Genomic DNA, 27,570 nt, shown 5'->3' on the forward strand with positions numbered 1-27,570 from the left:
TGAAGATAGACGCTGTATAATAAACACATACATTGTAACGATCAAAGATATTTCCATGCCTCGACAGGCTAGTAATGACGATATAATATTTGTATCACTGTGCGGGAATCACGAATATGGGAGCATAAGGGCTGTAACTAGGTGACATATGGACGTTTGGATCGTTGCTGGAGGCTTCCTCGGACTTCTCTCAATAAGGGAGAAATTCGGGGTCGAGTCACAATCCGGCACAAATTTTCTTGTGTTGCAGCAGCTAAAATCACCAAAATGCACAACACAAAAGAGCGTTTCTGGTTACAATATCTGTGTTTATACAGTTCTGTATCTTCACAAAACAATGTTCATCAGACATGCATATTTACAAGTCCTTCCACTTTTGTTTTACGCTGTAGTGAAGGTAATGCCACAGAACCAAATGTCATAGGGCAACAAACCCAATAAATCATAATTACATTATTACTCTGTAACGGGCCGCTAGAGACTATGGGTTCCTTGTGCCTGAATACACAGAAAATACTTATGAGCCGGCCGAAGTGGCCGTGCGGTTAAAGGCGCTGCAGTCTGGAACCGCAAGACCGCTACGGTCGCAGGTTGGAATCCTGCCTCGGGCATGGATGTTTGTGAGGTCCTTAGGTTAGTTAGGTTTAACTAGTTCTAAGTTCTAGGGGGCTAATGACCTCAGAAGTTGAGTCCCATAGTGCTCAGAGCCATTTGAACCATTTGAACCAAAATACTTATGAACGACCTCTGAAAAATTTGTCTGTGAAGTTCGGGGGTCAGATTGTATAGACTCAGAATCCAAAGAATATCCACGATTTTTTGTAGAAACTGATAGAAGATTAGTCGTTTTGAAGACATCTAACTAGTGAAAATCATAGACACCTGGGCATATGCTTGTCATTTGCGTACCAATGAAGACTCTGTTCTAAATTAATTACTAAATTGAATCATTTGGAACATTAGGTATAATTTATGCTATATTATCAATTGGACTTCAGCTTTCAGCAAGACAACCACAGTTATCTCCCCCCCTCCCCCTTTCCTTCAACAAGGCAGCTTTATAGTCACCGTCCTCTGATGTTTCTTATTTGATACTTACCGTAGCACACAATCATCTAGAACAATGCTAAGCACCCGCTGCATTCCTCGCCCCCCTTACAACTACTTATTGTGTAACGAATGTCATTAAGTCAGACATTGCGCTGCAATAAAAGCTCAGCCTGCTGTTTCATCTGCTGTCGCAGTGTTGCGTTGCCTGAAACTATGTTGTGTACAGTCCGTATTCTACGTTCTCTGATGCCTGGGAGCGGATGTAAACCACGTGCATTGGTTTTATTAGACACTCGGTAAAGTCCTATGCACTTTCCGGAACAGAAGATCTGATAAACGAGGCAAAAGTAAGAAGCTTAAACAGCGAGTAACAATCATTGGTGCAATAACATACTACTACTCGTACTTCTGACCTGTGGCACAAAAGAGGCACACAGAAGATACAGAAGAGGAGTTACCAAACAATGAAAAATGGCTGCATACACAACATGCTATCTTTTTATCTTTGTCGTGTAAGTCATCTTGGATCTTTAGTTCGATAACAAACATACAATTGATCTTACAACCGTCCAAATGCTCTGAAATGACCATAGTAAATTTTTTAATTTCTAGCGTACTTTTTTGTCGTGATCGGTGAGCATATGCCATATTCAGACGCCATTTGCTGGGCATCTACTACTTATTTAGGATAAGCGGCGACGCAGGTGTGGTAAAGTGGACAATGAAATCTACCTGCCATCACCATTGGGGAATGTACGGTTTCTCTCTCTCTCTCTCCTTCTTTTTTTTATTTTTATTTTTTTTTTATCCGCTGCTCAACAGTAATTAAAAATTACTGACAGGACAAAAGAGTCGCTAGGCGGTTGACGCCCAACGTAGATTAGAAGATGACACCAGTACATAATAGGCGCCCGGACTACTACCACAATTTTGTCGGTAGCTCCTGCCGTATAGAGGTGTTGGAGAAAGGTTTACCGTGTCGGAAGGGCTCACCGCAAGTTACGGTATTTTGTCGGAGAAAACGAACAGAAGGAAGGGTGAGAAGGAGCGAGGACAGGTTGGGTGAGCGAGAGATTTCTTTCACCGTCCGGAATCTGCGAAGAGGTGCGCCGTCCGGCCGGAGTATGTGGAACGTTGAACGTCGGCTGGTGCTGCGGTCGGCCCGCCCGGACAATTTCCCCGGAGACGTTGCGTGGCAAGCGGGTCAGCCGAAGCCCGCCGCGGCGCGGCGCTTAAACCGCTCGCTCCGCCTTTGTACGGTTTCCTCCGGCCGAACTCCGCCGAAGCGGAGCAGCGCGAAATTTGGAACTACTCTGCATCATGAATTAGTCTGCGGCGAGGTTGTTTCGTCATCCAGAAGACTCACAAGGGGACTGTCATCCAGCGGACTCACAAGGGACCGTTTGAACTTCCCTTCACTGATCTGATTCGTACTGACAGGTATGTAGGGAACCACTACGACTTCAACATAGGGCAAACAGGAAGACGCAGCTCTGAACCGTTTTGGAGAAAATCGAGTTTGAAAATTTTTGGCGCGCTTATATACTTCGTATGGTCGCTAGTATTCAAGGTGTCCGCATGCATCCGACTAAGCGCATACTTTCATAAGCACAAAGCCTCAGGATGAAATTTTGCGCCGATACTTTTTTCTTTTCATTCCCGCGTAATTCTAACTACAGATTTACTCTGAAGAGCCAAAGAAACTTGTACACCTGTCTAATATCGTGTAGGGCCCCCGCGAGCACGCAAGTGCCGCAACACAACGTGGCATGGACTCGACTAATGTCTGAAGTAGTACTGCGGGGAACTGACACCATGAATCCTGCAGGGTTGTCCATAAATCCGTAGGACCACCAGCGGGTGGAGATCTCTTCTCAACAGCACATTGCAAGCCATCCCATATATGCTCAATAATGTTCATGTCTGGGAAGTTTGGGGGCCAGCGGAAGTGTCTACACTCAGAAGACTGTTCCTGCAGCCACTCTGTAGCAATTCTGGATCTTTGGGGTGTCTCATTGTCCTATTGGAAATGCCCAAGTCTGTCGGAATGCACGATGGTCATGAATGGATGCAGGTGATCAGACAGGAAGCTTACGTACTTGTCATCTGTCAGAGTCATATCTAGACGTATCATTCCAACTGCACACGTCCTACACCATTACAGAGCTTCCGCCAGCTTGAACAGTCCCCTGCAGACATCCAGGGTCCACGGATTCATGAGGTTGTCTCCATAGTCATACACGTCCATCTGTTCGATACAATTTGAAACGAGACTCTTCCGACCAGGCAACGTGTTTTCAGTCGTCAACAGTCCAGTGTCGGTGCTGACGGGCACAGACGAGGCGTAAAGCTTTGTGTCGGGCAGTCATCAAGGGTACATGAGTGGGCCTTCGGTTCTGAAAGCCCATATTGCTGATGTTTCGCTGAATGGCTCGCACGCTGACAGTTGTTGATAGCCCAGCATTGAAATCTGCATCAATTTGCGATTCTCTTCAGTCGTCGTTGGTCCCGTTCTTGCAGGGTCTTTTTCCGGACGCAGCATTGTCAGAGATATGATATTTTACCGGATTCCTGACATTCACGGTACAATCGTGAAATGGTCATACGGGAAAGTCCCCACTTCATCGCTACCTCGGAGATGCAGTGTCTCATGCGGCGATGGTAGCACCACGTTCAAACTCAAATGAATCATGATAACCTGCCATTATAGCAGCAGTAACCAATCTAACATCTGCACTAGACACTTGTTGTCTTATATAGGCGTTGCCGACCGCAGCGCCATATTCTGCCTGTTACATATCTCTGTATTTAAATACGCATGCCTGTACCAATTTCTGTGGCGCTTCAGTGTATTGTAACGGTGCAAACTGTCAGTATTTAATGATTCATTTAGTAATTTCTTAACATTTTTTCGCAAGGACATTGCAAATAAAAATAAACGTCACGCAAGAACTTCGCATTAAAAGAAGTATAGTCATTTTAATTATATCATCGTTTCTACATTTGCAGCAAGTATAATGTGTAACCTATGGAGTACTTACTAATCAGGATGATACTGATCACGGAAACATGGCAAACAAGAGTAATTGCGACATAGAGCACATGTAGTGAGTGCCGAATCTGAATGTGCATGGTTTGTTCCATGTGTCTGTTGAAAAACAACTTGGTGAGGATTCAGAAATTGTTCTCGGTCATCACACAATTTCGTGGCGTATCACGCGTATCTGCTGTCAGAATTACGTGCGAATGAAAAAAAAAAAAAAAAAGGTACCAGCAGAGAGGTTCGATCCATAAACACCGCGCTTAGGAAATTAAGCACTTGTGTTAGTGACCATACAAAGTAAGCTACATAGCATACCAAAAATTTCCAAACTCTATTTCCTCAACAACGGTTGAGAGCTGCGTCTTCCTATCTACCTATGTTGAAATCATAGTTGTGCCCTACACTATCTGTCAATATGGATCAAATCGATGAGGGAAAGTTTGTACGGTCCCCCTGTTAGATTACATCAGTAGCCCTCTTTACATCCTAGCGAATGGAAGCGAACACGTTAGTGTGCGCATTCGCAGATAAATAGTGTTCATTGCAATTCGCTTGTACACACATCAAAAAATGTTTTGCATCACCTCGGCTCCGAGAGTTGCGGGACCTTCACAGAAAACTGGAATAGAAATAAACATAAACATCATTTCCGCCCTTCTTATTGCTCACGAAAACCACACATTGCATGTTGTACCACCATACAGCGAGACCTTCAGAGTTGGTGGTTCAGATTGCTGTACACCCGGTACCTCTGATACCCAGTAGCACGTCCTCTTGCATTGATGTACGCCTGTATTCGTCGTGGTTTACTATCCACAAATTCATCAAGGCACTGTTGGTCCACATTGTCCCAGTCCTCAACGGTGATTCGGCGTAGATCCCTCAGAGTGGTTGGTGGGTCACGTCGTCCATAAACAGCCCTTTTCAATCTATCCCAGGCGTGTTCGATAGTCTTCATGTCTGGAGAAAATGCCGGCCACTCTAGTCGAGCGATGTCGTTATGCCGGCCGGAGCGGCCAAGCGGTTCTAGGCGCTACAGTCTGCAACCGCGCGAACACTACGGTTGCAGTTTCGAATCCTGCCTCGGGCATGGATGTGTGTGATGTCCTTAGGTTAGTTAGGTTTCAGTAGTTCTAAGTTCTATGGGACTGATGACCTGAGATGTTTAGTCCTATAGTGCTCAGAGCCATTTGAACCATTTTTTTGATGTTGTTATCCTGAAGGAACTCATTCACAAGATGTGCACGATGGGGGCGCGAATTGTCGTCCATGAAGACGAATGCCTCTCTAATATGCTGCCGATATGGTTGCATTATCGGTTGGAGGATGGCATTCACGTATCGTACAGCCGTTACGGCGCCTTCCATGTCCACCAGCGGAGAACGTCGGTCCCACATAATGCCACACCAAACAGCAGGGAATAACCACCTTTCTCCACTCGCTGGACAGTGTGTCTAAGGCGTTCAGCCTGACCGGGTAGCCTCCAAACACGTCTCCGATGATTGTCTGGTTGAAGGCATATGCGACACTCATCGGTGAAGAGAACGTGATGCCAATCCTGAGCGGTCCATTCGACATGTTGTTGGGCCCATCAGCACCGCGCTGCATGGTGTCGTGGTTGCAAAGATGGACCTCGCCGTGGACGTCGGAAGTGAAGTTGCGCATCATGCAGCCTATTGCGCACAGTTTGAGCCGTAACACGACGTCTTGTGGCTGCACGAAAAGCATTATTCAACATGGTGGCGTTGCTGTCAGGGTTTCTCCGAGCCATAATCCATAGGTAGCGGTCATCCATTGGAGTAGTAGACCGTGGGCGGCCCGAGCGAGACATGACATCGACAGTTCCTGTCTCTCTTTTATCTCCTCGATGTCCGAACAAACATCACTGTGGTTCACTCCGTGACGCCTAGACACTTCCCTTGTTGAGAGCCCTTCCTGTCATAAAGTAACAATGCGGACGCATCCGTGTACCTCCTTCCAGGTGGAATGACGAGCCGATCGGCTGTTGGACCCCCTCCGTCTAATAGGCGCTGCTCATGCATTGTTGTTTACGTCTTTGCGCGGGTTTAGTGACATCTCTGAACAGTCAAAGGGGCTGTGTCTGTGATACAATATCCGCAGTCAAAGTCTGTCTTCAGGAGTTCTGGGAACCGGGATGATGCAAAATTTTTTTTGAGGTGTGTATATGTGAACAAGCGTTTACACTAGACGAAACGGCAGACAACAGGAGATAACAAACACAGCCTATGAAGGCTGCTTTATCGTTTTCTGGACACTGATAATCGGCGTACCGTATATAATACTATACAGTTATACCCGTGATGTAAAATTTCGATGTTCAGAGGGGGGTTGTCTTGCCTGGCGAACGTACTATTTTTGGCGAAGAAAGCAAAACATCGTAGAAAGAAAAACTTTGTGTGTCTCAGTTTGTACGCGAACGTGAAATGCGCGGAGGTAGTGCACTTAATAGTGAACTACAGCTCCAATTTTCCTTAGCGTTAGTCCAAAACTTTGCACACATGCCAGGTTTTCACTGGCATCTCGTACAATTGTGGAGAAAAATTAAAAAATATATATATATCTCTAATTACCGACGAGCAATGTAACCTGAGGAAAGGCTAGCATTTACACTCCGGTTATTAGCAACCGGCGACATTAACATTAGTCATTGCTTCGCATTTAAATAGCTGTTATACAGGTTGTCGCAGGAGGATTGGTCAATATGCAAGGATGTGACAGGAACGATTATCCGAGGCAAAAAAAATTTGCTTAACATGGGCTCTAAAATGCATACCTTAAGAGCTATGGGTACTAGTTCATCTTCCCTACTGTAAAACACGTATCTCTACTGAACAACTGTTTATAGCTCTTAAGGTTTGCATTTTAGAGCCCATGTTTAGCAGATAACTATTTCTTGTTTTGGCCCTTACTACCTCCTGAAAATGTGAAAAGCAAAGAGCTTGCAATAGAAGAGATTTGTTTTACAATATCGAAAATGAAAAAGTGCTCATAGCTCTTAAGACATTGCATTTTGGAACCCATGTTTACTGCACTTTTTATCTTCGAATGATCGTTCCTGTGATATCTCTGAATATTTGACCATTCCTCGTGGTATTCCCTTTATATCGAATAGTTTCTGCTGTCTGTAGTGACATACTCGAAGCCCTTCGAGAATTTTATCACGCTAATAAGGAAGATAATGTCAATAAAATATGATTACTAAAATGCGAAATATACACATTTTGTTACATAGACCATTCGATAAAACTGCTATAAAGTTTTTATGGGGCGTGTATACCAGATATATCATTTTTGAAAATGAACACACTTCGTACGACACGATCGCAGTATAGGCACTTTCATTCCAAGATGACCGGTTTCAGCAGTCTTATGCTGCCATCATCGGAGTATCTTACGGAGCTTGTTGTAAAATTGCGATGTCACATTACATGAAGTCAAAGCATAAAAGGCACTCCGGATATATACATTCTTGATAAAAGTACAGTTGATAAAATGCACTCAGATGATAAAATCCTCATATCATCTACGCGTGTTGATGTCGAACATGTATGGACGATACGAAGATTTTATCAACTGTAATGAATAGGATGGTTGTCAAGGAATAACTGCACATGGCGTATGCTTTTTGTTTCGTACAACTACGAGAATGATGTAGCCACATCGTCGACACTGAACATTCCTTTTGGAAGAGGGCGCCTCTCTTTGATGTACTGATGCACAACACCTTTTTTCTTTGTATTTTTCAAGTTTGGGTTGGAACGCGTCAAGCTAGAATAGTCTCGACTGTGCGTAAAGTTTTGTGCCACAGAGCATACATATTCCGCGTTGTGGAAGGTAACTGCGCACCAGCGTCGGCGGTGGAGGCCAACGCGGATCCGTGTCACAGTTCTTTCGGCCGGATGGTAGTGTGAACATCCTGCGGCGCAGAACAATGAGGTTCCTCATGAGTGAATCCGCACGCGAAGGACTCTGGCCAGTTGCCGCGTACTAGATCGTATCCCGCTTCGTTTAAACCTCTTGAAGGTCGTCGCGGTAATTTTCTGATGCACACGATTTATCTCCAGTCGTCAAATTACCTTCTGCAATTAATGTGCAAATTTTTAATCAGATCTTAAATTCCCGCAGATGAGGTCCTATCCAAGATCTTTAAAAAAATAAATAAATAAAATAAAATTCCGTTAAGCTTTCTTAGCCTTAAAAGAAGTACTTTCACGTAAAATATTTCCATCACGGCGCCAATATATTTTTTCTGTTTGTGCAAGGTAGAGTTTGGTAAGACTTTCTCGTGTAGCGTAATATGCAGAGAACTAGCTTGCGAGACTGGGACATGAGCAGACCTAGATCAAATTTGCATAGCGTATTAACGGCTGCGGGCAGGCACACTTTAGCCAAATGCTGGGATGGTCCACAAATTCGATATGCATTCAGTTAAAATGCGACAAATTCCCCGTACTGGACGGAATAAACATCAGGGAAAATAAAAATAAGAGGAGGAAGAAGAAGGCAGAATTTGATAATATTGAGGGCTAATCGCGTTTATATGTGTCTTAGATATACAACTCTTCTTTTATGTATCATTATGTAAAAGAGTATTTCGTCGCAGTGGTCATCTTTAAATAGTACGTCACGTAGAAAAAAAGTGCGTTCGTGAACGTGACTAATACCCCTTTTATGTTATGTACAGATTAGTGGTTTGGGAAACACTTCGAGAAACTGTGTATAAGATTACTCAACCTGCATGTTTTTTATGATATCCGATGCTATTCTAAAACTAAAGCTTTTTTCACCGACAACCTTAAAGTTTTCCAACTTCAGTTTTTCGCTTTCGTTCTTTCATTGAGCACTGGAAGAAAATGCCTTTCGCATTGTGTTTTTTCACTAAAATATATGACAGATAGTCAATCTCAGATATAAATTTTCAGTAGCGGAATAGAGCTAAACAACTGAAGCAGATGCAAAGTTGAGAACGTACAATAAATGTAGATGTTGAACCTGATTTTTCAGCTCAGAAACACGCGGACACGAAACAATAAACATATAGTGATCAGAGCTAGTTATGTTATTATAAAACAACTTAACGTAAGAGTTAAGTGTTGGTGCGCCTTCACACCAAAATGTGAGTTAACAGGTGTACTACTATGAGAATGTTCGCACCTGACTATACGTAGAACGCCAAGCTTATTTGTACCCTACTTCCTTGCGATACTACGATACAATCTTCCGCATTGAGATAACGGCAGCGCCCTTTATCACAACACCAGGAAATATCATCGAGGATCGAATGTTCCAGAACGAGCTATGAAACGCCAGACATTTTAACAAGAGTAAATAAAACTGAAATTTACAGCTGGCTAGGGCAGGTCACGAATGGATTAGTTTATTATAACAAAAGAGATTCATTCGATTCCCTATACTGTCATACTGATGGTTCTCCTAAGCAGTGTAGATAGGTGACAAGTTATTACTATAAGCAAGGCCTCGTGTGAGCGCTCGCACAAAACCGAATCTTTATTCCCATTCTCGATGTCGAGCCGAGCCGACGCTAGAAGCAACGAGAAGCTGGAAAATGGGAGCGGAAAAGGGGGGGGGGGAGAGAAAGACGTTCCCGCAAGCGAAGGTGTCAAAAAGCGTTCTCCGTCTCTCCCAAACCTCTTTTCTTTAACTTGTTGTTGTTGTTGTTGTGGTCTTCAGTCCTGAGACTGGTTTGATGCAGCTCTCCATGCCACTGTATCCTGTGCAAGCTTCTTCATGTCCCAGTACCTAACTTATGAAGTTTTAATAAGACGTTCTGGTAGCGCTAGTATTAGGTATAGATTGAAGGTTATTCAGACCTATGTTAATCTGTGTGAAAATTTTTTCTCTCTTGATATCCTCTGATCATAAAAAAGTAAGTAATGTATAGAACACCACACTTTTTCGCTAGGCTTGTTCCTATTGGGATTGTTATGCCAGCTTCTGACTCACACGGCCACTTGCCTATGGCTTAACATGTAATCCCAATCTCAGAAGAACTTAGCATTTTTCAAATATAAATCGCGCTGATACAGATTAAATCCACTCGAATGGCAGCGCAGATCCTGGGGCAAACGGTGATTGAATCATTAGCCGTGGATTTTGATCTATGGTGTTGCCAAAATCGTTAATGGAGAAGTGTCATGTTGTTTAATTTAAAGACCAAGCACCCAGGTGCACTTTAACAACGTATGACACCATAAGTTGTGGCAGTAAGCCACATATAGCCGTTTGACGGCTTATACCATTCACTTCAAAATGGCTACACAATGGAAACTGTGCAGTCACGATAAAGATAAAATCCAAGTTAGGACAGCCGATGCTTCAGATTATTGTCATTCAGAAAATAGCAGAAGAATGAGAACGAAGCCTTGTTGCGTGACAAATCTAAAGGTGAAGGGGCTCTGGCTGTACTACTGGTTCATGCCTGACCCCAGAGATACATATCCTGTAAAACTGATCAACATGCGTAGTTTACAGACACTCTAACAGCTCCCGAAGTATTGTACCTAATGCTTTATGTGCAGTCAGTGCAAACGTAGTGTGTGGGCCAAGAAAACTTGCAAAATGGTGGAAATAATGACCAACTACCCTCCCCTCTCACCTGACGGGGCTTACGTATCGGACCCATTTTCTACTACAAGTGTGATTCGAACTTGTCTGCACGATCACAGGTTGTGGTGTAGGATAAGGAAAGGAGGTGAAAAAACACTTACCGAAATAATAGTTGACTACTGACTATATTAAAATTTATAGTAATTCATAGTAATTTGAAAAAGAAAGAAGAAAAAGAAAGAAATAGTGAAACTAAAACAAGACAAATGGCACTAAAATGTGTCGCAGCAATGCCTGGATACAACAATGCCAACGGCCTTGCCGCAGTGGTAATACCGGTTCCCGTCAGATCACCGAAGTTAAGCGCTGTCGGGCTGGGCTAGCACTTGGATGTGTGACCATTCGGTCCGCCGAGCGCTGTTGGCAAGCGGGGTGCACTCAGCCCTTGTGAGGCAAACTGAGGAGCTACTTGACTGAGAAGTACTCGTAGCGGCTCCGGTCTCGTAAACTGACATACGGCCGGGAGAACGGTGTGCTGACCAAATGCCCCTCCATATCAGCATCCCTATGGGCTGAGGATGACACGGCGCCCGGTCGGTGCCGTTGGGCCTTTATGGCCAGATAAGGAGGAGTTTAGTTTAGATTACACGATCGGGAGGTAACGCTCGGTCAGTCAAGCAAAACATTAGAAAAAAGTGACAAAAGGAAGAAATAAAACACATAATTAAGGATGAGCGGGAGACATCCCGTCTAGTAATGGCATACGGCAGTAGACGACACAGATTATCTTACGATTAGTGACCGCATGGAGGCGTCTGTGGTGCAGTTGCGATCGCAGTTACGAATGGCCATCATAATTTCGGGTGGCCCGATCGTCGCAAGTAGGGGGCAACTTTCTCCGACTAACCAGTAGTATCAGATCCACCTCCTGACGAGTGTAGAACTCAACTATCTCCACATGGCGCCAGACGGTACGACAGTGTGTTGCGGAGGCTGTTTGTAGCTTCTTCATTGCAGAAGTCAGACCTGAGAGGCACAGAGCTCTACTCGTAAGGGGTTATTTAACACATCGGATATAGGAGAAAACGGCTGACTGGAGGGCTTTACTTTTCATAGCCAACCTATGAGCAGGGTACAAAGTTAAGATAGGTTGGCAGGCACTGGATGCCTCTAATGGTTCGGTTCGCTTCTTTGACACCTCTATAAGCTGTAATTACCCTAATCTAGATGTGGCGATAAAAATTTGCCACTCTTGGAGAATGTGGCACCACAAACTCCTCGTCTCTTTGGGAAGATTTGGACGTCACAGGTACAGTTAGTAGAGACAGGAAAAAATTGTTTTATCGTATGGCCAAATTCGGTGTTATTTTTTGTCAAACTCAGTGAGATTTTTTGCCAAATTCGATGTTATTTTTTGATAAATTCAGTGTTAGTTTTAGCCAAATTCGCTGTTCAAATTGTTCAAATGGCACTGAGCACTATGGGGCTTAACTTCTGAGGTCATCAGTCCCCTAGAACTTAGAACTACTTAAACCTAACTAACCTAAGGACATCACACACATCCATGTCCGAGGCAGGATTCGAACCTGCGACCGTAGCGGTCCCGCAGTTCCAGACAAGCGCCTAGAACCGCACGGCCACTCCGGGCGGCAAATTCGGTGTTATTTTTTGCCAAATTTGTTGCTATTTTATGCAAAATTTGGCGTTATTTTTGTGCCAAAATCGATGTATGCTTGTCAAATTCTCTATTTTTAACCGAATTCGGTCCTATGTTTTGCCAAATTTTGTGAGATTTTTGCCAAATTTCGTGATATTTTTACGAGATTTGGTGTTTTCTACCAAATTTGATATTTTTTCGAATATGGTGATATTTTTTTTCCAATTTTGGCGAATTTTTTTGTCAAATTCAGTGTTTTCTTAAATTCGGTGTTATTTTTTGCCGGATTCGAAGTTATTTTTTTCCAAATTTGGATTTATTTATGTGCTAAATTCGGAATTAACTTATTTTCCAAATTCGGAGTTATTTATTTTCCACATTAGGTGCTGGTTTTTTGCCTATTTCGGGATTTCTTTTGATATCACATCATAGTTCATTACGTGACAAATGAACTGTCATTTTAAGATTATATACGAACCTCAGTGTTCAGGAAAAAAGAACTGAAAATTAAATTTCAGCATTTATAATAATCAGTTACCAGCAATAATGAACTGTCGTCCTCAGTTATATAAAAAAAGAAATTATACAGGAAAATGACAAATTTCGCGATGCTTTGTAAAAATCACGGTATTGCTTCGCGTTACTGCTTTCGTGAAACTTTCCTGTCCCTAACCATTAACGGTGCCTCTTCCTTATGTCATTTAATGGCATAGTGTGACAAGCCACGCTAAACGAATTACGGAGTAGGTTCAGATCGACTTGAGTTCGCCGGTGGCCCCAATTTTGGAATTCTAACTCGCTGGCTGCCGGCGATAAACTGTTTCGGGCGGAGCGTCGTGTACAGCGCCGGCGAAACTTCTGCAATCGCGTTACGAGCGCGGGCACACGGCGCTATCCTGTTCTCCAAATTGCTGCTCTCTCTGCCCGCGACGGGGCCTCGTTAGCCTACGTGGCGCCAAAGGAGAAACGGCGTAGGCCCAAACTAGATGCTAAACGAGCGCGAGCGCGCACTTTCGGCAGATAGGTCTCGGCTCACTGACGCCGTCATTACAGCCAACCAGCCGCTTCGAATGCCCCACTTGCAGCAGTCCTCAGCTGACCGTACGGCGAGATGTAATGGAGCCGGATCCTCGCAAAAATACTGCTCAATGAACAGGTGTCTGCGAAGTCCAAGGTTTTCCCGCCGCTCGTGACAAACGCTACTGACGGCATAGGAAAGAGCCTGACGTAAAGGAATATCGCTATAATTTGCAAAACTACTTGGAACATTCAGGAATAGCTAAAGTCGGCAAAGAATGCTCACAAACAGCTGGTAGAATCGGGTGTTTACAGGACACAGTGTAATTCGGAGAGACGTGTACGTATGAACTACTAAAAGAACGGTCGAAAACCGAATAGCCGGCCGCGGTGGCCGATCGGTTCTAGGCGCTTCGGTCCGGAACCGCGCAACTGCTACGGTCGCAGGTTCGAATCCTGGCTCGGGCATGGATGTGTGTGATGTCCTTAGGTTAGTTAGGTTTAAGTAGTTCTAAGTTCTAGGGGACTGATAGTGCTCAGAGCCATTTTTGGAAAGCGAATAGAACAACACAAGGGCAACTGTAGAATGGGAGAAACTGACACATCAGCTGTTGGGTAATACGCTTTGCAACGTGGAGACAACTGGACTCCATTTTATAAGACTCAGGCACTGGCAGTTATGAAAGGCTACGCAGAGGGGGGCATAGAGTTTGCCAAATATCCCAGTAATTTTAATCAGGAGGAGAAAGGGTTTAGATGCTGAAGAAGATGTGTACCAGTCTTCCTCCATGAACGATAGCAACTGACAATTGTCTACAGAGCTTGAGTTTTCAAAATATGTGACGTCACGTCATATGCGCGGAAGCGGTATTTTATTCCAGTTAGCAGAGAGCCAGGGTGTTTATCGGACCTTCGAAAAAGCTACGATCTTCATTGAAGATGTCCTTCACAGAAGGGAGGAAACACTGGGATTCAAGAAGAAATTTATCCGACCGCGGCGTAGTAGCATGGAGTATTTTCAAAAGTGTGACATTTCCGGCCGTGAAAATTTATATTTTACAGTGATCACTCATCATCGGACTCTGTTCACGCTCTTTATATGCCTTAGCAGTCCTGGTAACAAGACTCAACACGGACGACACTAATGCACTCTGGTGGCCATCCTAACCATCACAAAGATGGTTCAAATGGCTCTGAGCACTATGGGATGGTTCAAATGGCTCTGAGCTCTATGGGACTTAACGTCTGAGGTCATCACTCCCCTAGAACTTAAAACTACTTAAACCTAACTAACCTAAGGACATCACATACATCCATGCCCCAAGCAGGATTCGAACATGCGACCGTAGCGGTCGCGAGGTCCCGGATTGCAGCGCCTAGAACCTCACGGCCACAAAGGGCGGGCTCGTCACAAAGAACTGCAACTTTAATCAGTTACATACACGCCAATGGCGTGTACGCCTACGAAGATACATTGATATCCGCACATATATTATGAATGCTTCACTTTTTTTTCAGGCAGTGTATATTAAATTTAGTTGCAAAAAAGTAAAAAAAATACATACAGTTCGCACCGAGCACAAAAATGTTTGGTCAAACTTCGTAGTTACTTACGTACGCCATGTTCCGTGTTCACAATGAAATTTATTTAATTTAAGATAACAGTAATTTATAACTTTTACTACAGACTGTATTGTGTTACCAAAGAACAAGAAATATTACAACTAATGCGATTCGAACCTACGCGCACGCGATTTGACTGTGTTGAAAACGTGGGCCTAGTTCCACATGCTCATCATCTCAGATAGTAAGTTCTTTCATCATCATCAGCAGCGGATTAAAATCACAAATTCTTCGATTTTCCGAAAACAGTCTGCGTGCGAACCAGATGCGTATATAAATTATCCTCAGTTCGAAGTGTTCTAACGATTCCGCCTGGTGCGAAACTTGACTTTTAACTTTGATATTTTTCGAAACCACAGGTGTAGGGACCTAAACACGTACGCAAATATTACTTTGTGGCAACCCCCCATAGCAGCATTCCCGAAGTTCGTCGAAATTAGTAGATGCCCTTGTGCGACGGCTGTTCAAGGAGTATCGAACCTTAATCCTCCCCTCGTAAACCAAAGAATCGTGGGAAACTTTCTTCAGTGGAGATGGGTGGGAGACATTCCTGCGCAGTTGTAATTTTTCTTTTCCACGCCAGCAGGAAGCGCCAATCGTTGGCAGCCAACCTGTGAGTGAAGACATGTACTGAGCGTAGGTCGGATTCCGGTAATTTGTAAAATGATGGAAAAACTGAGCAACGGTATTGCAACAGATTATGCCAAAAACTTGACAACGCCCAAGTGGAGCACGAATAGAGGGCTGGTACAACAGCTTCAAAGGTGGCCACACATCAGTGGACAGAGAACCGCTTTTAGGCAGACCCTCAAGAAATGGCAGTGTCATTGATCAAAATAGGGACCAAGGCCAAATCATCGATACCAGGAGATCCTTCGTCCCTTTCGTGATTATGTGCGGCGCAAACGACCAAATCCGCGGGCAGCAAAACTTGGCAGCATCATTATGCTAACGCACCCACCCATTCTGTGCATTTGATTCAGAATTTCCTCACCAAACACAACATTCCTCAGGCTCTCCATTCCCCAAATTACGCATCTCCGCGTAAATTTTAGCTATTTCCAAACCTGAAAATGTCCCTGAAAGAAACACGGTTTGTGTCAAGATAAGACGTCATACGGATGCGACGGCCCGGCTGACCACCATATCAAAAGACGCGTTCCAGAAGTGTTTCCAACAATGACGGAAGCGCTGGGAAAAGTATGTGCATTAACCGCAAGACATCTTGGAAGGGATTTGGGATTCTGTACCTCCAAGTTAATAATAGGATTTTTGCGAACCAGAGGTTCGATAATTTTTTAACACGCCCATAAACACTTGTCGCAGGCTGGGTGAACTGGGTACACGGTCAGTTCCGTACACTTCAGGTCCCAGGTATTTGGACTGACTGGTTCACATGGTAACGCTTGGAGTGTTTTGCCGCTGCTGCTACGGCATTGGCAGAATGGCGTGACGAGGCAGAGGTTGTCCTCGCTGAGTATCACACGGCCGCTTCCGTCTCCCACAGTTGCCGAGTCTGATGGCTGCCACGCGCCCTGTTTTCAGGGCCGCCGACAGAGTTATTACACCTCGCTTCTCGTGTTTCGTAACTCCTCACTGTCGAGTGTCACGGCCGCTTCGCGCGAGGCGTACTTACCTGCAAGCTCTGTACAATACCGAGCAGGCGTAAGTCTGAGGTGTGGTAGTCGCCATGCGGGGTCTTCGACATTCACTCCATAACTATCGCTTCGAAGGCCGCCCGCTATTTCGCGTGGTAAGTTCTCTTGTGACAGGATGATAATCAGTCCACTTGGAGATGGAGTGGAACGGTACCAGGCGGTCTCGTTATCCCCAATATAAGTCATGGCACTGAAGTGATACGTATATCCAAATTGACTCAGTACGATGGATCGACGTGGAGACATGGCAGAACGGCATTTGGACGTGCCCACGACCACACAATAAATGAAGTCCGCCTACTTGTTAGTGTTTCAACTCGGACTGTCCAAAGTGGCTACAAGGAATAGTGTTTCACTCGCAGTCATGTAATACGGGAATAGAACAGTTTTCGTACGAAAATGCTAACCAACAGGGATTTGGAACGAATGCCATCCCTTGTCAGTGACAATCGATTTCGAACCGGACAGCAGCTGCCGCTGTCGGAAATTCACGCCCATCTCAAACAGTTTCCGAACGAACACTGAAAAGCGAACTGCATGTAATCAACATTTGGAGTTGGGATACCTGGCAAAAGGATACTGGTCGCAGCGGCACGCAAAGTAAGACGTTGTTAAGGAACAAAATAACATAGGAGCTTGACATCTGACTGGAGGGGAGTAGTGTGGTGCGACGTGTCGCGATTTTGCCTCTTGTCAAATTATACAAGTCCTTGAGCGCACCGACGGCTCAGACAATCGTTTGACCTCCAGTGTGTGGCTTCAAATAGTTCAAATGGCTCTTGAGCACTATGGGACTTAACATCTGAAATCATCAGTCCCCTAGAACTTAGAACTACTTAAACTTAACTAACCTAAGGAAATCACACACATCCATGCCCGAGGCAGGATTCGAACCTCTGACCGCAGCGGTCTCGCGGTTCCAGACTGGAGCGCCTAGAACCGCTCGGCTACACTGGCCAACCCAGTGTGTGGGGGTTGTAGTTCAAGCCCGAGGTAATTCTGCGATGTTTTGGGGATGCTCTTCGTACCATGACGTGGGTTCAAACATTTAGGTTACGGGGAATATGAACCAGAACCTATATTAACATTCTCAGTGATCAAATGTTGCCCTGGGTGAGTATGTTGTGAGCATTACCGTCATCAAACTGTGCGGCTGGTCCCGGCGGAGGTTCGAGTCTTGCCTCGGGCATGGGTGTGTGTGTTTGACCTTAAATTAATTTCGGTTAAGTAGTGTGTAAGCTTAGGGACTGATGACCTTAGCAGTTAACTCACATTAGACTTCACACATATTTGAACTTTTTTTTGAAGTGTCATCAAAGACGACAACAGTCGTATTAACAACGCTGGACGCATACGTTCCTGATTCAACAAAGACTGAGGCAGCGTATCGCACCGCATCTGGCCCGCTAACTCACCCGATCGTAATCCTGCAGAATACACATCCAGTGATTGTTCGGCAATCGTGTAATCATACCGTAAAAAGTCTCCCCGCGTGTTTAAGCGCAATGCGTTTTTCATTTCTTTATGTTAAGAGTCAGTCGCTAATCCCTGTAGCAAGCGTCGATACTTTAAAGGTCTTTCTGAATTTCGCTACCATTTTCTAGCATTTTGACTTGGTTGTGTACAACGGTATGGTGCACGAACATCATCATAGGGCTTATCGACTAGGTCATTTATTTATACAAGGTGGTCAGCAATAGTAAGCTTGTAAGGATGGTAGGTTGTATTAAGAAATAATTGTCAAGAAGAAAATTTCGATACGTTGCGCTGTTTCGAAGTTAATCAGCGTTGAAGTTAGCCAATAAGGACGTTGAGTGCTCAAATTCAAGCAGCTGACAAGATACAATTAGTGCCAGTTGTTTTCATAGCGTACATGATAGCGTATGAGACTGCTCAGCCTCTAGTTCGGGTTCGATTCTTACTATCGCCCCATGCCCAATTTTTGTATCGGTCACTCGTTAGATTTTAAGAAACCTAATGAACAACATGTTTGCCGACAGCGTCTCTGACGGACCGAATTTGCGCGCGCGACGGCCTGGTCGGCCAACTTCAATGCTACTTAACACGGAAACGGCGAAACGTATCGAAATTTTTTTCTTAACAATTGTTTGTCGCCACAATCAACTCTGCAACACCCTTACAAAATTTAAATCTGTTTTTAACCACCCTATATACATTTCGAAGAGTAATGAATATTTATTTGATATATCGAATGGCAGTCTTCTCGTATTCACGCAGTAGCGCGCTCTTCCGTCTCATGTCAGGAGGTGGAATGTGGCTCAAGATAGGTAGCGAGTGTGTGGGAGTAGATTGTATTGACCCAATAACAGCGCGCATGGCCTCGTTAATTTTTACGATTGTCAGTCAAGACTGCACATCGATGTTCTGTATCTGATCTCAGTGCCATCCAGGAAGTTACAGTAAAAATAGAACTAACAGTAATTAATATAACACTCGCTTGGTGTACGCCTGAAACTACTTTCACGGCAGAAAGCGTCTCCCCATTAAAAATTACATGCTGTGTTCTACTTGCTAGTAACTATGCAGTGACAAAGCTGGTCTGATATTCCGTGCGCTCGTATTTTGTTTACAAGACCAGAAGTGTCGAACCGAAGTTAGGCAAGACAACATCAACTTGTTAGCTTCCGATAACAGTAGAAGACGCCGCGCGGGATTAGCCGAGCGGTCAGAGGCGCTGCAGTCATGGACTGTGCGGCTGGTCCCGGCGGAGGTTCGAGTCCTCCCTCGGGGTCCGCAGCTCGTGGTCGTGCGGTAGCGTTCTCGCTTCCCGCGCCCGGGTTCCCGGGTTCGATTCCTGGCGGGGTCAGGGATTTTCTCTGCCTCGTGATGACTGGGTGTTGTGTGATGTCTTAGGTTAGTTAGGTTTAAGTAGTTCCAAGTTCTAGGGGACTGATGACCATAGATGTTAAGTCCCATAGTGCTCAAAGCCATTTGAACCTCCCTCGGGCATGGATGTGTGTGTTTGTCCTTAGGATAATTTAGGTTAAGTAGTGTGTAAGCTTAGGGACTGATGACCTTAGCAGTTAAGTCCCATAAGATTTCACACACATTTGAACATAATAGTAGAAGACGCCACGGTCAAAACATAACTCTCGTCAATGAACGACAGCCAGTAAGCGAACAACAGCGCCCTGGCCCAATCCGCAAGTCTTAACAGACAACGACCCCATATTAGTCTTTCTTTCTTTCTTCTTCTTCTCCCCCCTCCCCTCTTTTTTTCCGCCTGAACTATTGAACACAAAATTAGATGAAGATTTTGGCGCATTACAGTAATTGTAGTGGTGTGGAAAATGCGTGAGCAGTACCGTCTCGGCTGGGAGAGATACACATACAGAGACGGCAGGAGAGCACAGAGTTGCGGTGAACGACCTAGCCCCGGCCCCCAGTGAGCGGGCGAGATAGGGCACGGCAGCAGACAGCAGGCGCCGACTGCAGTGGGGCCAAACCTGTTTGTGCCGGGGGCGGCGGCGGCGGCAGCGACGTCCGGCCTTGCACCCACGCCGCCACAACGGAAGGCAAGGCCGCCGCCGCCTCCTTCTGGGGCCTCCCGAACGGAAGCTTTCAGCACATGTCAGTTCCTGGTATTCTCATTCTTGAAGCAATCCTTAACCTACATGACTGTAGCAGGTACTACACAACTTGACAACACGAGAACCTTATTTCGGGAACCGTTTTTCGCTACCCTCTTCTCACGATACGCCTGAATCGATTTTGCGACCACGATCAAATGCTGTTACCCGAAGTGTGTCAATAAATCAGTTATTCGAGTTATTATATACTGAGCTGAAAGAAGTCATGGTATACCTTCTAATATCGTGTGGGACATCCTTTTGACCGACACTGTGCAGCAATTCGACATGGTATGGACTCAAGTCGTTGCTAAGCCATGCACAGATATTGAGCCATGCTGGCTCTACAATCATCCGTAATAGCGAAAGTGTTGTCGGTACAGGATATCGTGCACGAAGTGACCTCTCGATTATGTCCCATAAATGTTCGATGGGATTCACGTCGGGCGGTCTGGCTGGCCAAATCATTCGTTCGAACTGTCTAGAATGTTCTTGAAACCAATCGCGAACAATTACGACCCGAGACGACAAGGGGCTTTGTCATCCATAAAAATTCCGTCATTGTTTGGTAACATGAAGTCCATGAATGGGTGCAGATGCTCTCAGTTGGTTCACTTGGACTAGACGACCCAGTCCATTCCATGTAAACACAGCCCACACCATTAAGGAGACACCAACAGCTTGCACAGTGCCTCGTAGACAACGTGGGTCCATGACTTCGTGGCGCCTGCGCCACACTCGAACCCTGTATTGCCTCATATCAACCGAAATCAGGACTCATCTGACCAAACCACAGTTTTCCATTCGTCTGTGGTCAAACCGATATGGTCACGAGCCCAGGAGACTCGCTGCATGTGATGTCGTACTGTTAGCAAAGGCACTCGCGTCGATCCTCTGTTGTCGTAGCCCATTAACCCCAACTTTCGCCGCTCTGTCCTCGCGGATACGTTCGCGGTACGTTCCACATTGATTTCTGCTGTTATTTCACTCAGCACTGCTTTTCTGTTAGGGCTGACAACTCTACGCAAACGACGCTGCTCTCGGTCGTTAAATGAAGGACGTCGGCCACTGCTGTATCTGGTGAGTGATAACGCCTGAAATATGATATTCTCGGCACACTCTTGAGATTGTGGGTCCCGGAAACTTTAATCCCCCAACGATTTTCGAAATGGAATAGCCCACAGCTGCCATTCCGTTCGAAGTCTTGATTCCTGCCGTGCGGCCACTATCAAGACGGCCACCTTTTCAATCACCTGAGTACAACTACAGCGTCACCAATGCATTGCCCTTTAATACGTTGTGCAAGCGATGCTACAGCCATCTGTGTATATGCATATCGCCATCGCATGGCTTTTGTCACCTCCCACTCCTTCCATTTTTTTTTTTTTTTTAGGATGTTTCCAGTCTCAAGTATGGCGGAAAAAAATTTGCAGAGCCATGTGCGTATTTTTCTCCGCCATACTTGAGACTGAAACATCCCAAAAAATGGAAGGAGTCGAAGATAATAGCTATCTTGAAGCCTGGAAAGGACGAGAGAGATCCCAAGAATGGCTCTGAGCACTACGGGACTCAACTGCTGAGGTCATTAGTCCCCTAGAACTTAGAACTAGTTAAACCTAACTAACCTAAGGACATCACAAACGTCCATGCCCGAGGCAGGATTCGAACCTGCGACCGTAGCGGTCTTGCGGTTCCAGACTGCAGCGCCTTTAACCGCACGGCCACTTCGGCCGGCAGATCCCAAGAGCTACAGGCCTATCTCTCTGCCGTGTGTGATGTACAAACTTCTCGAGAAAATTCTCCTAAAGAGAATGAACCACCTAATAGATGCACGCAGCAATACCCGTGGATCAAGCTGCTTTCAGGTCGAAGAGGAGCTGCTGCGACCAAGTCCTGACACTAACCACGCATTTTGAACGTGGTTTTCAGAACAAGAAAAAGACCGGTGTTTGATGCGCATTACGATAACATTCTGTTTTATTTTAATTCTGGCATTTTTTCTAGTGGGTTCTGTTTAGTATGTTTTTAGCCCTTCCAACACCTTACAGTCCGATTCAATTAATATTTTGTAAACCCAATTTGCTTGTGATCGATCGGAACCAGTAATTTGTGAGGGACTTCCATAGTCATTTGGATTCACTGAATTATCTATATAATCAGCATAGCTTGAAACTGCATTAAAGTGAATTTGAGTAAAAAGGCATCGTGTAATAGTGTCATAGGTATTGTTTTACCTCATGGGGATGACGCCACAAACTAATAAAATAAAAGTAGCAGCCTCAGCTGGTACTCGGGCAGTTGTAGTGACACTCTTCACACGATATCGATGAGTACACGTAGCAAACGGTGGAGGTCATGGGTGTCCCTATGTTTCCAGGATGGCGCTCTGTCATCCTTTCCTTAGGGTGAAGGTCGCCTCACTGACTCACTGAGGCAGTAAGATCAAAAGGTAAGTATCATACGGTAAATTCTAAATTAATGTGCTTCGTACCCTCTGCATATGCCGTGTTCTTACAGAGTGTGTCTGAGACTTAAAAGAGGAAAGAAAAGCAGCTGTCATGTTGCTGTGTGGCCGGTAGAAAACGCCAATTTAAAAGAAGCTGAAAATGTTCTGTAAAAATAAGATATCTGACGAAGGGAACCACCCGAGATGGTGCTGTAACACTAGAGTTTCCCGTAAAGTATAGAATTAATTTGGATGTAATGTACTTTAAATTTCCATAAGTTAGTAGAACTTTTTGTATGTTTGTGTGTGGAAGGGGGGGGGGGCGTATATGAAAGAAGTGTCACATATTCCTACAGTACTGCACAAAACTGAAAGGAAATCTTCGATAGTGAGTGGTCCGCCTGGAAACAAATATCTGTCGAGATACGGACCAATCTCTTCTCTCATTCCCTTCTGGTTGTTACGTAGAAGCAGACACTACAGGCAATGGTGCATGTGATTATCACGCATCCTGACACACCCTTCTGCCCTTCTTCGGAGTGAATTATACATTCTTTCAAATACGCATGGCTACACTTGAACTCCGTCACATTCATTGGTCACATGCTCCCGTAACGTCTGCAAATTGTCGATAGGTTGAGCATACAGCTATGCCTTTAAATGTTCCCATAGACAGAAATTCAACGGATTCAGGCCTAGTGAACGTGGAAGCCACGTGCCCGACCAATCCATCGCCCATGAAACGTTGCGGTGAGAGGTAGTGTCGCACGATTCGTCGAAAGTGGTGTTTTGACCCGTCATAAACAAACCACAGTCGTTGTCTTCCTGGGAGGGTGACGTTCTCCAGTAGCGCTGGTAATTGATAAAGCAGAAATAGGTTAACGCAGCACCTGTTAATCTGTTTTGTAAAGTGTATAGCCCTATGAGGCTGTCACCAATAGTTCCTGCCCATAAGATGATACTGAAGCAATCCGAATGCCTCACCTCCATGATTGCTCGAGGATTTTTATCTACTTACGCTTGCTTTTTGTGGTTATTGACTGTGCCATCTGTTGTGAGGGCCTACTCCAGCTTATACTAATCATTACTCGTTACTAGTAAAAGGCCCCGTATCTCAACGGTATTGGTTTCCGGACATGTAATTGTAGGAACTTTTTTTTTTAGCTTTTACTAGTATTCTCTTCTCCAGGAATATGTGACATTTTTTTTAAAACATCCTGTATATGATTTTAAAAAGCAATAGTTACGATCCAGCACCAAGTTTCGTTTAATTTCATAATCATCCCCCAAAACCTAACAGTACACTACACTTCAGTGCTCAGTGAGGGATATGGGGTTGATTCTGAATTTACGTGCAAGTTTTCTTATATGCGTTTTTTTGGGTTCTTACTTATTTGTACAGTGTGTATCTAAGAGAAAAGTCAGACAAATACCTTTCATGACTGACTCCTGTCCGTCTCGCATTCGGACGAGGGAAATGTTCTTGAGCTAGAACGGTAGCTAATATATTACAACTGATCAGAGGCTAACGAATTGAAAACTTTTGGGGTTTTGTAATTTGGAAGGTGATAAGTAGATATGATGAATAAACCGTTAGTGTGCAGTGATCGTCCTATGTGCTGAACTCCATCGTACTTGCTAAAACTACACAAGAACGTCCAAGATTCCAAAAAAGCACCGAATTTCCAGTATTGAAACGTATTCCAGTTCGTTTAGCGGGAACATAATACACCACTGTAAACGGTGGCTTGATTGCAGGCGTACTTCCAAGGCCTCAGTGCTGTCAGCCAGTCAAGGAGGATGGCAGGTGGGCGGATAACAAAAGTCCTCGCCTCCCAAGGCCAGCTGCTTCGCTTATTGCCGAGGCAACGCTTTCTGTGGATGCCACTCTTATGCGGGACGGCAAAAAAATCACGCGCGCCTAAACAAGCTTTTAAATATTACTGGCAAAGTGTGCAGTAACCTCCCTCCGATGATGACGTCATTAGGAACTCAGCTCTGGCTTTGCTGGACAGAGGTAGGAAACGAATTCTAAAGTGATCAATGCGAAGAAACCATTCTAGCATTCATCTAAAGTGTTTTAAAGAAGTTTCGGTAAATTTACATTGCGAAAAAGCTGAAATAACAACCGAAGATGATTCTGCGAGAACAATGATTTATCGAAATTTATACGCTGTGTTTGGTTCTGACGTATCGAACACATTGGAATTTGTGAACAAAATTTAATAGGTGAAGGAAGTATTAAATGCTCTGAATCGAAAAGTTGGGCGATATGTGACCTGGTAATGAAACACTGGTCTCTTGTCAATTTTTTATGTGTGGAGTAGCTGACTGTTTTTGTGTACCACTCTCCCTTTTCTTCTGTCCGTATTTGCGTTACCTGTGAACCCTCCGCCCTTGCACTGTGCAATGGCTTGTGGAGTATACATGTAGAAATAGAAATTCGTTTGCATTGCAGTTCGTTTATTCGTTAGGTAAAATCCCCGACTGCGGGGGAATTGTATGCGATCTGGCTGCCGGTAGGTGTTGACTAAAATGAAATTATAGAGTCACAAGTAAATATTTATGGTGACCCGCCAAGGCAGCCGAGAGCGCTAAGCGCTGCTTCCTGGAATCGTGTAGGCGCGCCGGCCCCAGATCGAATCCGCCCGGCGGATTAACGACGAGGGCTGGTGTGCCGGCCAGCCTGGATGTGGTTTTTAGGCGGTTTTCCACATCCCGCTAGGTGAATACCGGGCTGGTCCCCACGTTCCACCTCAGTTACACACGTCGCAGACATTTGAAACACGTCCGCACTAATTTACGATTTACACTAGACGCAGACAGTTGGGGTACACTGATTCCTCCCTGGGGGGGGGGGGGTACTGGGTGGCAGCAGGAAGGGCATCCGGCCATCTCCAACACTAACTTTGCCAAATCCGTTGTAACCACGCCGACCCTGCGATCGCTGCGGGACTATGGCGTCAGCGAAAGAAAGTAAATATTTATGGTATTAGTCCGTGGTGATGAAAGGCGTTATGTGATATTGACCATGTACATATTTCTGTTACACTTGGAGGTGGGTGTGACGAAGTTTCCCAGTAACTTTAAATTCGCTATTTGATGTGGATAGGTTTGAGGAGAAGTTTATGTAACTGGATGTGGGAATGCGGAAGAATGTCATATATGGGAAATTGGTGTTATAAAGTCTTCATTTGGGATGAGGTAGTTAGGTAGGTGGTTTTCATGAATATGTCATGGCTTGAGAGGGGAAGTCCATTGAAATTACGCTAACAAAGGACGTGGATTGTGTGGAGACGGAAGGAATCATCTTTGGCACGTAGCTCGGATAGTTATTTTCACCGACGATAATTAATGTAAATAAAAAATCTGATCACCTTATTTTATTCTACCGGTAATTGCTTATTCTAAAGACAGCATTCTCTTTCCCCTTGCGAATATCTCTGGTAAAGCTAGATACTAGTAATTTACTTCATATCGTAAATTTTAAGCGGAAAACCAGTGATTATCATGTACAAACCTGGATAAATACTTGTATTGCGTTAGAGGACGCTACGTGAATGATAATTTGAATGGGAATAAATGTCGACATTATATTTAATCTTCCCTCTGGTGCAGTGTCAACACATAAAACAATATGTTTCATTCCCCTGCGTCTGTTGGAATAAAGAAAGCCAATAACTTTCTGGTAAATATCACGTTTGTAGCTAGCCAGCTATTAATCGTGATTGCAGTAGTGGAATGGGTAGCGGACTAGCTGTAAAATTTTCATTAATACGAGTTTTATTTGTCTTGGGAGCAAATAAAACCTGTATTGAACAATCAGATCACAACTCCACAGCTTGTCTATGTAATGTGTACAAAACTTAGTATTAGACAATGTCGTCACATAAACTTATTCGTAAACAGTGTAGTAATTATCCGAGTTGCAGTAATTTACTACCGTTCTTCCACCGAGCAGACGTGGAGACAGGAACAAACCAATTTGCATTTATTTTCCCGCAAGGCGAAAAATACACCTCCAGGCATTTGTTGTAAAGGTGCGTAAGGACAAGTATAGGCGTCAGAAATGGAAGAACCCAATTGACGGTGGTGCAAAAGTGCCAGAAGTGCTCGTGGATAAAAGAGGAGTAGAAACTTGTTCTACGGAATGATGTTAGGTTTCTTTTTCTTTAAATGTTTTATCTATAACTGTGTGATGGAACCCAATGGCTTTGACTATATTCTTATGGCCTCACAGGCAAGTCTGTCAACAGCTCCTGTTTCTCTCCAGTGACATCATCTTGAAGCTGCGAGGAACCACGTGCGTTGTTATTTGCGGCAGTCGTTTCCTTATGCAGCGCAATCCGAGCAGCGTGACTCACAAGCCCTCTTTCAGTTTTCAAGGTTCCGACGAATTCGATGACGTCTGCCGCCTATCAGCGGTCGGGTCACGCAGCCGCCCCGTCGCCTTCTTGCTGTGGCCACTGCCGGCTGGACGCAAGCCCGAGTACTGCTGTGGTGACGTCACGAGGTGGGAGGGGTCCTCTGCTCCCTCCACCGGGCCCCTATCCACTCTCTCCACGCCCCTCCCTCCCCTATCCCACCCTACTTTGGAAGCAGTGACATAATCAGGCCCATTCAGCAAGTCCCAGGAAAGAAACCGTATAAAAAGAGGTACCGGCCGAGAGCAAGCCAGCGTTAGCTGCAACGCCGTGTAGCTCCCTCAAAGGCGGCCTCTATCGGAGTGATCCGTGTATATGCACGCTTGCGTGTGCGCATAACATCGCTCTTAAAGAGGCTACGTACGTAACTGGAAACTTGACAAGCAGGCGTGTGCAAGCTCGTAGAAATCGCATCGCCTCCACGCAGTACCAGCATGCCGGTACAATCATCAGTTTGTGCTCCTACTACATGTA

The 27,570-nt window shown here is 44.9% G+C and overlaps 1 protein-coding gene and 1 pseudogene across 3 annotated transcripts in view; both read left to right on the forward strand.

The window, feature by feature from the left end:
- The window catches only part of LOC126161504 (disks large 1 tumor suppressor protein), a 935,475-nt gene that overhangs the window by 663,268 nt on the left and 244,637 nt on the right, over nt 1–27,570 (forward strand). The window lies entirely within an intron of this gene.
- LOC126163411 (5S ribosomal RNA) lies at nt 10,990–11,107 on the forward strand (annotated as a pseudogene).

Source organism: Schistocerca cancellata, chromosome 2 (assembly GCF_023864275.1).
Source record: "Schistocerca cancellata isolate TAMUIC-IGC-003103 chromosome 2, iqSchCanc2.1, whole genome shotgun sequence".
NCBI classification, from domain to species: domain Eukaryota; kingdom Metazoa; phylum Arthropoda; class Insecta; order Orthoptera; family Acrididae; genus Schistocerca; species Schistocerca cancellata.